The following is a 15,164-nucleotide window of genomic DNA, read 5'->3' as shown; positions in this document are numbered from 1 at the left end:
CCTACAGTAGACCACATAGGCATCTGGCCCAAGTCTAGTACTTGTTTCAAACACGTTATAGTCCAGCCACTTCTTAAGGAACTCTGACTCACTCTAACTATTATAAACAATCTCAAGCTGGAATTATTTTGGCTTTGAGAACATCTTAATCTGTTATTGTCATACACAAGCAGCAACATAAAATCAAATTTGGGAGACCAAACATGCCAGCAAGAAAAAAAAAAATCCTTTGTAGCCCAACACATACCACGAAGAAAGCAACATGAGGCCACCCTGTCAATCAAAACCGTTAGTCTTAGACTGTAGAAATGGATCCTCTTTAAACATCCACTTCTGGCTGCTAAAGCTCTCGTGCATAGAGAGTGTGTGTGTATGTGTGCACCATCAAGTTTCACAGTATCGTGTGCATTTTGAGTGTGGGTGAGTGTACATGCTCATGGTTTAACATGTGTATTTCAACAGATCTATATGCCGACAACTGTGTGTGTGTGCATGTGTGTGGGTGTGTCAGTGTTAACCTATGTGCTGGGTGGATTTCAAAAGAACCCTTCTAGCTCTTCATTTGATGACTCTACAAAGGGTCTGCGTCGCCGCAGGGGCCTGTGTGGTTGGTGTGTGTGTGTGTGTGAATGACGGCCCACAAAAAGAGCACCATCTTTTATCTGAGAGCTGAGACAAAAGGCCACCGACATGGTGCAGAGGACCGAGTTATTGTTGCTCCGAGCGTGACGCCTTCACACGCCTACACACACACTAGCCAGAGGATGGTAATGTTACACCCTTAAGGCGAGGTGTGTGCATGCCAGAAATACACACACACACACACACACACACACACACACACACACACACACACACACACTTAAAGTGTAACTTAACTCCAGTCTGAAAGGCAGTGTTTTTCTGCCTGTTTCACCTCTGACCATATCCAGTGGCACTGATAGGTGTGGTTTGGTGGGGTCAAAAGTGTGCTCTTTAGCACCTTTAACCCCACCCAACAGTGATGTGAGTGCACCTGTACATCACTGCAGCAAGCTGAGAGGCTCAACCAAAAACAAGCTTTGAAACAGGTGTTAAGTTTCTCTGTGAGTTCATGTTGAACTTCAAGGTGTAGAATGTAGAACTTGATTTATGTGCCACCCCCGACCACACCAGCACCGTTAGATGAACTCAAAACCTCACAGTACCCCTTCGTGTTCAAAATGTACTAATTAGAATTGTTTTTGAAGTGGATTTTAACTATAAATAATACAAAGGTTGATAAAACAGTGGCTGCTGCAATGGTTTTTCACTGCAGTTGAACTTTCAGTGTTAATGTCTAAGTTTGTATTCAAACCACTACCGCTGGAGCATTTGCTGTCCAGACTTTCTAAAAATCAATCTTAATATGTCAAAAAATGGATCTGGGCTGGCAGAACAAGGCTCAACTGTTTGCTAACTAGTTTTCATGAGTCTTAATGGCAGCATTGTTTAGGGGTTATAAGTTGTGGAGATTTTCTTTATCAAATCATAAATTCCATTTTATCATATGGGCTGAGCTACTCCACAGAACCCCCCCCCCCCCCCAACAACTGCACAGGCAGCCTCTGGAGTGCAGGTACTCCTAATTGGGAATCGCTGATGTACAATAGTAAAACAAAAATACACCATGGACTCTAGAGTAAAGAGAGAGTACACTCAAACTGAGAATCTTAAAAACACGACTGTGTTATGCCCAAACCCTCCTCAACACACACACACACACATACACATACACATAGCCAACAGCCAGCCCACAGGAAAAGCTGCTGGCTCCAAGACAAAGGGCTGACAAAACAGCTACAAATAAAAGGAAGAAGACAAAAGGAAAAGGGGGAAGGCTGGGGTCAGGGTTTAGAAACATGCTTCTAGATTTAAGCAAAGAAGGAAGTACCATGCTCTAAGAGACTTAACGTGCATGTGTATACAAACTATATATACACACACACATATATGCACAGACACTTTTTTTTTTTGTCAATTCAGTAGTGTCTGGAAATTGCACTGGCAAGCATCAAAGCAGACTGGTGGCTTCTCTCTGTGTCCCTCCCAGCACGTTTGTGTCACAAACCCTCCCTGGTTCTCTCTAAACTGCTGCAACCAGGATATCCTGTCAAATGTCAGTACCAGCAGCTCGTAACAACTCTCAACAGCAGCCAACCGATCTCCCACTGAGGCGTGAGGCCTTTAACGGGACACAAAGTAGACTTTTGCACTTAAACTGGTGCACGTACTGTATACTAAAACTACTGTATGTGTGTCCGGATACCTAAATCTGCACACACAGGAGAACAAGTGAAGCATGGAGCTACAGTGTATTGCTGAGCAAGGTACAAGTGTAGCCTAAATAGTGTGTTGCAAGCAGAGCAAGCCAGCAATTTGAGGTAAACAAGTGAGTCAGAAACAATTAGAGGTACTTGGATGGCATTCTGCAACCCAGATAATCAAAACACTGGAACATTTAGGGATGAGGAGACAAAAAAAGAAGACACTTGCTGGAAGGAAAAGAAAATACAAGGCGAAATTAGGCCTGCAGGCACACAACTAATCCATAATGTGTATTGTGAAAGAACCATGTAGTATTGCCAAGTAATTATTTTCCAATGCAGCAGATTTATCAGCTGTGTAAGTATGTTCTTTATTTGTTCCTTCCAAAATCATAAACTACTGACACCACATTTCCACCCCCCCATCCCCCCAAACCATGTAGCCACAACGCTCAACTGCCTTAAAACATATCCGTTCTCTGACATTTCCATTCTTCTATGGTTAGATGTGGAAACCGAGTCCCATCTCGAATCAGCCAACAAGCATGTACAGTACGTACCAAGACATTCCCTACTTCAGACTGCAAACATCTAACCACAGTGTTCGTGCCCACTGGTGACACACTGGAGAGGAGAGGAGGCAGGAGAGTGCGCAGAGCCGCACCCTGAGGCCTACTGCATCCTGTGTAACATGAAGACAGTGTTAAAAAACACACGAAGATGTGAGGACTCACCGGAAAACTTGACAACCAACAGGCTTGGTAGTTCTTCTCTCAATCAACCTGCTTCTTGTGCAAACAACTGCTTAAAGTGGAGAGAGAGAGAGAGGGCAGCTCTTTCCTAAGCAACTTTATTATCTGTCTGCAATCGAAGTGCCTCCAGCATCACAAACCATAGACAAAGACCTCACAACGGTTTGTGCAGCGCTTCGCCTCAGGCAAAAGAGCGACCGAGAGAGCTCCGCGAGAGACAGACAGAAGGAGGAAGTAGGCGTTTGTCAAGAAAAGAGGAAACAGGTCTGTCTGCGAAAAAAGCGGCAAAATTCAAAGATAAGAAGACAGCGAGCAAGAAGAGGCTGCTGCAGTCTGAAGTTAAGATTCACGTGTTAAGAGGCCGCTGATCAAGATCAACCCTGTGAATTAAAAACTCACTTAATTGAGCTGATTGGATTAATTATGGATAATCATATCATATAAATATCTCATTAGTGTGCCCCTCTTTCAGTGCAGTGCTGTGAGACCGAACTACTGGAGCCTTGAAAGCAGGTTATCTTAGTTTTAGCATAAAGAAGGAACTATGGGGAAACAGCAACCCATCCACCAACAGCTCTGAAGCTCACTTATCGCTTTATATCTCATTTGTTTAATCCATACAAAAGCTGTAGTATGAAAACGGCACATTGTGGTTTTATGGGGGATTATTCTTGGCCTGATGCAGTATTGATGTAGTACAGATTTTTTTTTTTTGCATTTTTTAAATAAATTGAATCCAGTTTTTATGCATTTTACAATTGATCCCGTTTTTATCATTCAATTCTGCGATTCGGTCTACATTTTCTCAAGTGCTGGCAGGTGGAGTTAACAATAAAATTAACAATAAAAACGAAGCTCAGCAGAGGGTGGCAGCTATTTAAGCAGTACCAGGTTTGTAATGTGCATTTTTAAGTGCACAATAGCTAGTGTGCTATTGAGCGAGCTAACGCTCATAAGCGATCAAGGATAGCTATCTCCACAAGTGCTCAGCCAGTGATCCATGATAAGACACAACTACGTCAATGAGCACTTGAGCAACACTTCAATGGCTACTCAGCGACAATGTTTCTGGACATCCTTGATTGTTTTGTAGTTTTGTCACTGCTAGTGTGAGCATACAGTTAGAATAAATGTTATGGCTTCTACAGTCAAATGCAGGGTTCATTTAATACTCTTCTTCAAAGAAGGCTGGGGAATAGGTGGTTACCACAAACATACACACACTTTCACTCCCCCCAATCACCACTGATGCAACAGCAGATTACAACAACCGCCGACAGAATGAGTCAGATGGTTTACACTGTCACAAAAGACCACTGATCATGAGCTGCGAGGCTTAATGCCCAAATGAAACATTTACTGCTCGAGCAGCAGGCGATGACATCTTCATTTCAGACGGCAAGCTCAACAGGCCATCTGTGTCGCACAAAAACAGATGTTTACTCCACCCAGGCTGAGGTCAACGTTGGTTCGTATGAGCCTCATAAATGCAAACATCCAGAACTTTCGGTTTGCAAACAAACTCCCATAGAGCCAAAGAGAGGCAAGTGTCCAAGTAGGAAAACATTTCAACACAGCAACCGGAAGAACAACAAGCTAGTAGAAACAGATCATATTGTTTTTGTCTCAAGCTGAGAAAACATGAACGCCGGGCTGTGCATGAGTTCAGCTGTCATGTGATGAGTCGTTTTGCTGAGGCCAAACCAAAGAGACCTGAGGAAGTGAAAAAGTTTGGAAGACCTTTGCCACTAATGACGCTCGGGCCAAGAATATTTGTGTGATCTACACACAACTGTCTGTCAGGGACGCTGAAGTCTGCTGAGTCAGAGAGCTCACTGGGGACTCGGCCCAACTCCATGTCAAAAGCTTTAATAATCTCTCCAAACTATCTCAGCTCCCTCGTGAATACTCTGCTCTCTTCCAGCACCATTGGCCCATCCAGGATGCTGCACCGTTTGCCGACAACCTTTCAAAAACCCTCTCGTTAACCCCTGCGCTGCCTCCGCCTGCTGCTCTTGTCAAAATTCAAAACCTGCCTGTGCTGTTGAGGAATTCGCTTCCCCCTGCTTTTATACAGCCATAGACCGACCAATCTGTCATATTTTTGATATGCAGTCAAAAAGACACTATTGTACCTACTGTGACGAACTGGCATTCAAGCTTATCACAGCTGCTGTTCTGCACGAACGAGGATTAAACTGCCAATGGCCAGTTTTCAAGCTTACAAATGATGAGTGGACTATCAAGTCTCTTCTTCTGTAATCATGGCCTGCTGCTATGTTTACCTGTACGTCGCTCGTTCTGGTTTTAGAAACTCGCACCAAAAATCAAGAGCTGGAAGAAAAAATCTTTCCTTAGTCGACCAAGGACCAGCAGACTGTACTTTGATCAGCGTGAACCTGCCTGGAACTGTCTAGACTGTTTGTTGTTCCAATCACGAGCTATTCAGCCTTAGCACGCGCGGCTGGTTGTGTTGAAGCAGGCAAATGTTAAACATAATTACCACTAACAACCGTAAAGGCTGAAGTTTTTGTGAATCAGGTGTCATTGATTGGCAGAGCAGGAAATCTTGAGCGGACTGTTTATTTTCAAGGAATGAAAAATTCAAATTTGTGCTGCCATAAAACTGCAGTTTATAAAATTGTATACCGTTTTCATCCATTGTGACTATCGAGTTTAATATATATATAGTATTAAAGGATATAATCAGATAAAATAAGGTATTTATTTTCTTGCTAAAAGTTAAATGAGAAGATCAATACAACATCATATCTGCTCAAGCACAAAGATTGGATGCACGGGGAAACAGACGGCCTGACTCGCCATCTTTTGCTTAAAAGTTCAATTAAAAAATATGTATATCAATAAATAATATTCTCAGTTGGAAACAAGCAATTGTGATGTCACTAGTTGTCAATATAATTGTTTAATGTTGTTGTTTGTGCTGTTCAGGAGAGACTATTATCAGTCAGCTGTGGCTCTGACCCTGGCCCACATTACTACCAGTTGCTTGTAATGTTGGTGATTCAGAAACTGGAGCTTATGGTTGCACTCAGCTCTAAATGGCTATAGATGAGAGTGTCTGCTGAAAACCCAAAATGTGAAATGTAAATTCAGACGCTGAATAATAATATCAGGCAGGGTGTTGACGTCAGTCGGTCGATTCGGGTTTCATAACCCTTTTCCTTATTCACAGATTTTCTTTCCCATTTTTTTTTAAAAAGTGAAATGAATCTGCACATTCCCACAGTCTGCTCGCGGAGGAGCTTGTCAGGCAAAGATAATTCCACGACACCTCAGGGGATCATCTATTATTCAAAACCGCAACCAAATTTATTCCACTTGAAGAGGAGTAACATGCTTTACTTGTAATTGTCAAACTCCAGTGGTTATGATCCATGCATTTCAACATGCAGTGGTCTGTTTCAGTGGTTTCTGCTGACAGCAGAGAGCTGGGCCACATTTTCAAAGTGCACATCACCTTCCAAAACAACAGCTCACAAGTAGGTGTTTGATCCCACAATATCCCGCTTCCCAAAACAACACAAGCTCTCCAAACAGATCTGTAATGTTTACTTGACATCTGACAAAGTAGAAGAACGCTTGACGTTTAATTCAACTGCTCTGCAACATGTCAACACACAAACGCACCGTTCTTCCTGACTGACTGCAAACATCTCGTACCTTGAAGTCTCTCGACGTGTGTGCTGACGCCCTCCAGGTACCATTGCTTTAGGAAATTCCATTTCTTATAAGAATGGTAAGCATCTCCTTTGGCCTTGAGTGTGACTCTCTGCTTGGGAGAGACTGAGGACGAAGTCTGAACTGGATTACTTTCACTGGGGGATGACCTTTAACGTAATTATCATGGTCCCTATCTAATAACGACAGATAATTCCTCCATCAAATTGCAGTTTGGAGACCAGATCGACATAATCAATGCGTATCCCTGCATGTGCATGCTAGTGCAGTCTGCAAACCATCAAAACATACAATAATGCGTGATCACATTACAGAGATGTCAATTAACACTGTAATGAGAGCGTGGCCGTAGAGTTTTCAAGAAATGGATGTTGCGTAATTGCCTTCATTTTCTGGACAAAAGAACAAAAAGGAGTTAAGGACTTCTCTCCTGTAAAATATAGTCCAAACACTACCTTTCATGTGGAGTAAACAGCCTGCAGTGAAGACCACAGAGGCAAAGTTAATAGGTACACAACCTGCAAGCTACAGCAGCTACTTAATTGGACCAAACACTCCTGGGTCTATCTTACGGCATGAAATGTCAAGTAGAGTTACACTGTTAGCTGGGTCTCACTGCCCACGGGTTGTGCAAATATCCTCTTATTATTGTCTGTGACAGTTTATAATAATAACAATAGTAATGGAACGTGGTCACACAGGTTAATATGCTACTGACTCCATGCTTGTAACACTGCAGCTTGGGTGAGTTCAGTGGGAAGTGAACTGTGACTGGATGAACGGCTGAGCATAGAGACATCAGGAGGAAACACCTCATCCTGCTCTCTCCAAAACAACAGCAACTTTCCCACTGTTTCCAGTCTTTATGCTAAGCTAACCTGACGGGCTGCCGGTTCCAGTCTCATATTTACTGTACAACCAAGAGAGTGGTGTTGATCTTCTCAAATAACTCTCAGCCAAACTACTCTTCAGGTAACATGAGATGATAATCACACAAAAGTAGGTGTACATAAACAAACAGTGTTTCATAAAGAGCAAAACAAAGTGATCGTGACATGAAATTATCTGATTAGCAAAATCATGACTGATCTGAACGGATCTGGATTTTTATTTGAGTTCATCAGGTGTTTACAGGATCCAACATCCCAGTTACAAAACACTAAGTGAGCAGAGAAACACGGTGACACACTGTTCACACATGACGTTCATCACTGCTCCCTGATCAATCTCAGCTCATGATATTTTGGGATATTTAAGTGCTTATGAAACATTACCTGTACCATTAAAATACCCTGGCGTGTATATTTTAATCCTCTGCACTTACAGCTTGTGTATTCAAGAGTGTTATGTAAGGTGCCTATTACGCGTTGTTTTTTCCTCCATTGCCTTGCTAACTGATACACAACAGGCTATGTGCTCTGTTCAAACACAATCTCTTTTCTCTTTAGATTTAAAAATAACATGCCATCCTCCCCCCCTTACATAACTCAATATCAGTCAGCATCAAGGTCGGCGGTGAGAGCTTAAAAACAGAAAAGAGGAGCACAATTAGGTGTTTACCCTGGAAGCCTTTTCACTGCCAGTTAGGAAAAGTGTGTGTGTGCGTGTGTGTGAGAGTGTGATAGAGCCCACGGGCGCACTGAGTCACTGACAGTGTGACCTTCTGCTCTCAGGCTTCTCAGCCCTGTTGGAAGCAGCCTGTCCAGGTCAAACACCCACTCACCACAGTCCAAACTGACAGATAGGAGTGTGAGTTATGGAAATGTTGCCTGATTCAATGATGGCTTCGAGACAAGTCGATCCCAGCTCTGAAACTCCTGCAGCAGCAGGAAACATCGCAGGGACTGTTGGATTCTAGCTGTGATGAGAAAAACCAATCTACCATAGTGTGCACATGCTGACTTGTGCAATCAGCGAATACGCTTTAGTGTCTATTTTAGAGGTGAGCGGCTTGAGTAATTCAGGAATAAGGACTTTCGGCCTCACGAATACAGCTGGAGTTAAAGACACCACGCTTGACCAGTCGTCCATTCTGATCTTCACCAGACGGCTTTTACGAACCTCAGATTCAATTCTGAGCCTGATAACAGTGGTTTCTAAAGCTTAAATTGCCTCAGCTTGAGATGCGCATTACGGAGATAAAAATGTCAGCTATGCTACGTGCGTCCCCAGAAGACTTCACAGCGGCTGGTCTGGCTGCGGGCCCGTGGGGTCTCTGGTGTAATCAACTTACATAGCTGGACCATTAGGAAGAGAAAGGCCTGGATGCCTAAAGGAACAGACTGGAGATGCAGGTCTTGGCAAAACAAATGATTTATTAGAAAATACAAACGCTTGTATCAATGCAAACTCAAAAATGTAGCTGAAAAATCAAAGCACGATCTCTTAATATTCCCACATAGGGAGATACAAAAGATTTTCTTTGTCATCCAAAGCAAAGCTGAAGTCCATTTGTCAACATGAAGAAAATAAAAAGAAGTTCTAAAAACTGGAGCAAGTTCATGAGTCAAAAGAAGCAAAAGTGTGCCTTGATTCCAAAGACACAACAGTTTGTCATGTAGAAAAACAAAACATCAAAGTGCACTTCTTCAAAAGCAGCAGAGAGTGGGGGGAGAAACGGGGAATGGTTGGACCAGAGCCGCCCCCCCGCCCCACCCCCAACTGATCACTGCAGACAACAATGATGTGAGCCTCTGGGGTCACGCTTCAAGGAACGGGCTATCCTCAAAGTTCACTGGATCCCTCTGTGTGTGTGTGTGTATGTGTGTGTGTGTGTGTGCGTGTGTATGTACAGAGGGGATGGATAGGGAGCACACAAAAACCCTGCCAGGTCACATGACCAAGGCGGGGATGAATGTTGCTTTTTGGTTGGTCAGAGAGAGAAGTCATGGAAACAGGTCTATAGTCCCATTGTCTAACTGTGAAGACTGAAGACTGTGTGTGTGTGTGTGTGTGTGTGTGTGTGTGTTGGAGGAGGCGGGAGGCATCGTAGCACCAGGAGGGACCAGCACAGCATTCTTCATTCACAAGCAGAAAAACGCCTCCATCATAAAGTGACCTTGACTCCTCCAGCAGAACAGCGAGCACATCCAAGCATCTCTCTCTCTCTCTCTCTCTCTCTCTCTCTCTCTCTCTCTCTCTCTCTCTCTCTCTCTCTCTCTCTCACACCCCCTCTTATTCCAAGTGGGTGCATTTCAGAGAAGGCAAACAACCACATAAACATAAACTGCCTTTTGTCTATAAAACCACTGACACAGTTCAGGGTATGAAGCAGGGCTTTCATTGAAAAAACAGGCATCAAGTTATGACGAGCTCCAGCTTCCACATTGTGGAACTAATCAAACTGTGTTACTGCAGGGCAAATCAATAACTCTTCCCAGCGCTGTCATGATAGTTATGTTTTATCCACCACATGCCTGCTACTCTGGCTCATGCAAACTCTGCTATGGAAATGAAAAATAATCCTTACACAAGCAGCAATTGGAAAATGAAATTGCTTTACTTGTTTTAAAAAGATAGAAATCTTAAAAATCCACACTCATTCATGATGTTTTAACTGGCCCCTTCCGTTCAATTCAGCAAGGTCAAGCTCGAGCCTCTTTCGATTCTACCAAGAGTTAAGAAATGAAAAGAAGCACTGAAATCCCACTTCCTCAAAGTGCTAAAATTACACCCCAGACAGCGGGGGAAAAAGTACCAGACAAAAGGTTATGATGGAAAAGATGCTCACACAACCACGAGTGTGTTTGAAAGCAACGGACGTAAAACTGCCTTTTATACTCCCCTCTGCAGGGCCTCTCATTCATAAAACACGGCGTGGTTATCACATCCAGGCTAAGCAAATACAGCTCTTGAGGGAACTTCCATCTCTTAACTGGATTAGCACTGTTCACGAGGAAGATAATGATGCTACATCTTCTGCGTGCTAATTGAAAAGCAAGCGGGCAGGTGCTGTGGAAGTTTACTCGCACACACCCACGAAGCCGTAAAGAGAGCAGAGCACTCTGTCGACCAGGCGTGAGTTAGTGTGTGGAAGTCCCAGAATAGAGCGGTGGGGATTATGCAAGAACAATACTGTGGCTAAAGGCTTGGTTTCACTCATTTTACAGAGAAAAGAGAACTTTTCTGCCCGACAGCATGGGCAGTATGGCAGAGTAGGGTAATTACTGTAAGTGTTATGTTCATATGTTACGCTGCCCGTCTTGTTAAACACGTCTCTTTTGAAAATGAATTAACACAGATGGAGCGGTGGTAAGCCGGGTGAACAACGCCAGCAGAATGAATTAGGAAAAGAACTGTATTGATTTCAAGTGGATTCTCTGATTGACCGATGACTCTTTCAACAGCTGTAGGTCGTTTGAGATTATTATTATTATTCTTATTTATACCACAACATGAAGGCTTGTTGAGGAGGCTGCAGCCTCACTCCCCTACAGACATCTTTTAAAACTAATAAACATGCTCCGCGTGGAATATAAATTTGTGTCTGAGAGGGTTTTTTCCACCAAGAAAAAGTTAAATGTACCCAGTTTAAACATTCTTAGAAGTCCATCTACTCTTTCTCTCTCAGAAAAAAACAAACAAAATCTTGGAATATGTAAATAGTGTTCATTTCAGAAGTTTAACTACTGGAAAAGATGCCTCCTGCTTCACAGTTTATGTGTGTTAGAGGTTTAAAGTTTCCACATAACACTTTGCAATTTAAATATCGGTTCATGGGGTCCAAACTCGTTGTGATGTCACCTGCTCGTACCAACGCGTCTCAAACTGAGATTTAAGGTGAGCAAAGAGACACGTCCCCCGTTCAGCGGATTAATGTGAAAAGAGCCTTCTAGATAAAAAGGATGCTTTGACATATTTGGCAAATCTACAGCTTTGTAAAACACAAAGAAGGATGATATGTTACAGTAACCGATTTGATTATAAGAGCCTGGTAGACTTGAGGTACCCAGCAGCCTCCGTTGCTTGCTGAACAAAGAGTGATACACTGGGCACTTTCTTGTTATGGAGTACTACAAAAAGCATTACAGTTATGACTAGAGTCTTAGTGGGATTTAAAACTAAAAGGCTACTGGTCTGCTGATGACTAGAAAGCTTTTTCAGACCTGCTTTGTCACATTACAGGAGCTTAACTCCCTCTGCTCACAGTGCTGGCCGGGCTGGCATGTGCTCCATCGAGTTAAATGGGATGTGAAGGATTGGGCGTCCCGGGTCAGAGAATTTCCATTGCAAATGATTGCTGAGCCACCAAGGGCCGGCTTTCATTTTGTTCGCCGTTTAGACAAACATACACAGTGAGGATTGCTTTCAGGCGATTTCCTATCAGGAGTTGCACACGCAGGAAGACGGCGCATGTTCCACCAAAGTGTTTGCACTGCATTGCAGATTTTCCCATGAAACTCGAATGCAATGAGAGTTTCTGATACATCTGGTGCCTTGTGAGGACGGGGTCAACACAGGATGATTGGCTGCACGAACTCGGCTGCTGTAGCACTGCTTCTGGATGCCGTTCATCGGAAATTAGATCACAATTTTCTCTCATGAATTTTAGAGATGTTGTCAGGTATGGTCGCGACAGGATCCCATTATCCATGTTTTCTTTGTAACATGACCGTATAAATATGCAGTGTTACCCTGAACTGCTGCAAACATGGCAAAACATTGTTTGAAAAGATAAATGTCATCAGCAACTTTGAATATGGAGATCGAGGGGACCCATTTTTTGGTATAAGCAGGAGGTTTTTGGAGTTGAATAAATTTACTTCCTCTACTTGAAGAATAACCAGGAAGTTTTCTTTGATTCCCACTCATTTTATTTTTCTGAACTGTATTTTTATCTAATCTCTCTCACACTCACACACACATGCACACGCACACATGACTTTCAGTTCTGCTGACTCTGGCTGTGCAAAGCTTGTCATGAGATTTAAGATAGTTTTGTCATTAGGGAGAAATGAGGAGCGCTTGCTTTGATGCTTGTTTTGATGTTGCACCCTGCAAACACTGCAGAATTGTGTTCATGATAGAATGAGATGGCATAAAAGTGTGAACGGAAATCAGTTCAATCAATTTAATAATTAATATTAGGTCTCAAGCAACAATCAAACCCGCTTGCCTTTTAGCACTATAAATACGAAAATACTGGTGTAGATTTGAGAATATTTTACCATAAAGATAAAAAAAATGTAGTTTTATTTGATGGAAAAAATGGGCAGAAGATTGAAGGCAGAAGGTTGGCTAGTTTAATGTGGTTGTAGTTGATGTGAAAAAAATAATTAAAAAAAAACAATGGTATGAACACCCCCTGCATAAAAAGATGTATCATTGCTCTTTGCCCGCCTTAGCCCTGCAGGATTTCCCACCATCTCTCTTGTGGGATCGCACAGCCCTCACAGTACGTGATGTTTCTGCGCTATCGATTATTCAGCCTGCCATGAACTGCTGCTGCAGTGTTGCACACGTCATATACATCTCTTAATGGAAACATGGTCTCCACTTAGCTAAATTCAATAGCTCAGAGGATTACCACCTCTACTGAAGCATGTAATAACCAAAAGGTCATATCATCATCATAACTCAACAAACCATAATCCGCCACTGCCTCTTTAATGGCTTTTAAAGTGTGTCAAGGCCCGAATCACTGCCACCAGTCACATTTTTAATGAACACGCCCTCCTCTAAAACGCCAGTCTGCCAGTCACTCTGCCCAGCTTTGAATTTCGTGTCACTCTATCCCCTGTTGGGTTGTCCTAGCCTAGATCGAGATGTGCAAAGAGCCCGAGAACATTTGGGATTGATTTGTGGCTATTTTTACTTGTCCTACTTGAACTAAATGGTTCAGATGCTCAGAAGAAGTAGTCAGGCGCAGAGGAGGCTTATTGAACTCCTAAAAAAAAAAAAAAAAAAAATACACTGGAAAGCTAAATGGTGGTAAGAGAGTGGATGCTGTTGAGCTTTCAGAGAAAAAGAGCACCTTTTAATACCAGAGAGGAATAAGCTACAGAGTACATCCCCCATCCATTGGTCTATTATTTAAAGGCCACTGGCATTCTGAGGAGTGAAAATTAACGTGCTGGGAAAGACAAATGCCCACACACACACACAGAGACACACACACCAGACAGGTTTAATAAAAGAAAGGTGGAATAACCTGTCTCGAGTGACCTTGCACCTCGATAAACTCAACGCACACGGCAGCATCGTTTCCTCCAGAAGCCACACAGGACTGCTGCACACATACTGCACTCCTCTCAGCCGGAGCAAAAATTACTCCTCTTATTAAACCATAACTCAGGAGAGAACACGGGCCCTCAACAACACTCATTACCTAAGCATATAGCGAACAGGCAACTGTTCAGTGTTGCTGGTGCTACAATTATGTTAGCAGCTGATGACTATCATCACGAGTGTAATAAGCGCTCTACAGGAGCACTGACATTATGGGAGATCGTTATGGGCTCTCTTGTGGAAATCTCTAGCTGTCGTTGCCGGCTCTGGTACAGAGTTACACACACACGCGCACACACGGTGAGGAGGGCTAGTGTAAAGCTACACTGTGTATCTGGCCTAGGTGCAGTGAAAGGATTCAGTCACTTCACAGATCAGCCATCTACTCACTGTGACTGGCACAAGTGAGTGGGAACAAAGGAGTCACTGTGGCTGTCACACTCACTCCTCGTTACACTCACCCTTTGCTCTGCCAGCTGTCTCTCCGTCCCCTCCCACAGCCCCTCCACCACCCCACCCCAGCTGTGGCTATACATCAAGCTACCATTAATTCCACGCGTACACACACACACACACATGCAAAACACACCCCACCCGGTACGCACGTCTTGGGTGGCTTCGGGGAGCTGGCTTCACCGAAACACACTCTTCCTCCCTGCTGGGTGCTCTTTGCCTATCCGCCATACTGACTGACTGACTGACTGCACTGTTAGAGGCACAACGTTATTCATCGCCACCACCAACGGCTCATCAGTATCACACCACTGCACACAGCCACAACACATGAGCTCATGCTTGCTAGGAAGAATACACTGGGGCTGATTTTCTAAATATTTTCCATTTAAATCTTGTCTTCTGGAGTACTGCCTCACAGATGCTTGTTATTGTCCTGCCCACTGAGACTCTTTGCCCAGCCTCCACTTCATGCATGCCACACCCTTTCACCACAATGCCCTCCCCTCTCCTGACAGATGCCCCGTGGCCAATCTCTGGGCTCACCCATTAATTTCCTAACCCCTAAACTCTGCCCTCACCCTCCCTCTGTCCACAGCCTTCCCATTATTTATTCATCCCCCACGTCTTTTTTTTTTTTTTTTAACCATATGCTACACCCATGCCCTCTCCTCCCTATGTTTACCCTGCAACAGCCTCCAGTCCGGCCTGCCTGGTCAGTCACAAGCCAGTGTCAGTGCCAGCT

At 43.5% G+C, this 15,164-nt stretch overlaps 1 protein-coding gene across 9 annotated transcripts in view; it reads right to left on the bottom strand.

The window, feature by feature from the left end:
• elmo1 (engulfment and cell motility 1 (ced-12 homolog, C. elegans)) overlaps positions 1-15,164 on the bottom strand; it is a 103,299-nt gene that overhangs the window by 77,119 nt on the left and 11,016 nt on the right. For 2 of the 9 annotated variants that reach the window (XM_076754521.1, XM_076754523.1), the window contains exon 1: positions 3,020-3,111. The exons of 6 other annotated variants lie outside the window; for them this stretch is intronic. The gene's annotated coding sequence lies outside the window, so the exon portion shown is untranslated. Of the gene's footprint in view, positions 1-3,019; positions 3,229-15,164 lie in introns of those variants that run through there. One more of the 9 variants, XM_076754526.1, reaches the window with a different exon arrangement.

This window comes from Chaetodon auriga, chromosome 17 (assembly GCF_051107435.1).
Source record: "Chaetodon auriga isolate fChaAug3 chromosome 17, fChaAug3.hap1, whole genome shotgun sequence".
In the NCBI taxonomy this organism is placed as follows: Eukaryota; Metazoa; Chordata; class Actinopteri; order Chaetodontiformes; family Chaetodontidae; genus Chaetodon; species Chaetodon auriga.
Note: the sequence above shows the minus strand (reverse complement) of the source record. Positions and strands in the feature narration are given on the sequence as shown.